The following is an 892-nucleotide window of genomic DNA, read 5'->3' as shown; positions in this document are numbered from 1 at the left end:
CTGACCAAACAATTAAAATGTTAATTATGCAAGAAAACCTTGTGCTTTGGTCATCTGAACAACTTATTTAGACTTTATTTAGGCTATTTAATGAGTAGATTATGCACACATTTTAATAAAGCCAAATCAGTTTTTTGTAACAAGTAAATTCGTTCGTTGACTTAAGACATAACACATAAGACACTCTTTTTCGCCACCTGCTGGTGTATTTATGTAATATGAAGAAATGGTCACTGAAGACTGAACGAATCAGTGAACGAATCTGAACGAATCATTTTGGTGAACAAACTGAAAATGAAAGAATCTCTTGAAAGAATCAAAATTTCCATCACTAGAATGATGACTCATCTCAATGTTTCTGATTGGCCATTGCATTCCTAAGCTCAACAGATATGTGTGATTGGTTAAAATGCGCAACACTGTAAAAACACCTAAAATGAAATACGGTGCAGCAGATCTTAATTTAATGCCGCAATCGACACTGTCTATTCATATTCACTTTGTTAGCAATAGATTAATAGATTTAATTTGTTTGTACAGGGGCATTTTTGTCCAATTTAGTGGCATTTTTGCCCCAAGTCCCCGTGGCCAGCCTTACACACACTCCGCCAATGAATATATTCATTCAAGCACAGACATTTGCCCTCTTGCCTTCCCTCTCTTTCTCTGTCGCATATGCACATGTGGGGGGTGTCATGCTGTGACGAGAGGGGCGGGGCTGAGAGCCGTGGGAACGGAGCGAGGCCGGTGGAGGAAATGCTAATGCGCGACACCTGCGGTCCCACTCACCGGTCTCGAGTCCCACGGAGGAGCTCCGGAAGGATAAAAGGAGGAGTGACGACAGTGTTGGACGAGAGAGGACCAGGCCTGGATTTTATTTTGTGTTTTGGTT

General features: G+C 41.5%; 1 protein-coding gene across 1 annotated transcript in view; it reads right to left on the bottom strand.

Annotated features, from left to right (window-relative positions):
• The window catches only part of LOC107745209 (proton-coupled amino acid transporter 4-like), a 23,484-nt gene that overhangs the window by 13,848 nt on the left and 8,744 nt on the right, over positions 1-892 (bottom strand). The window lies entirely within an intron of this gene.

Source organism: Sinocyclocheilus rhinocerous, unplaced genomic scaffold (assembly GCF_001515625.1).
Source record: "Sinocyclocheilus rhinocerous isolate Xijiao unplaced genomic scaffold, SAMN03320098_v1.1 scaffold257, whole genome shotgun sequence".
In the NCBI taxonomy this organism is placed as follows: Eukaryota; Metazoa; Chordata; class Actinopteri; order Cypriniformes; family Cyprinidae; genus Sinocyclocheilus; species Sinocyclocheilus rhinocerous.
The sequence above is the reverse complement of the archived record's forward strand: the minus strand, read 5'-3'. Positions and strand labels throughout refer to the sequence as shown.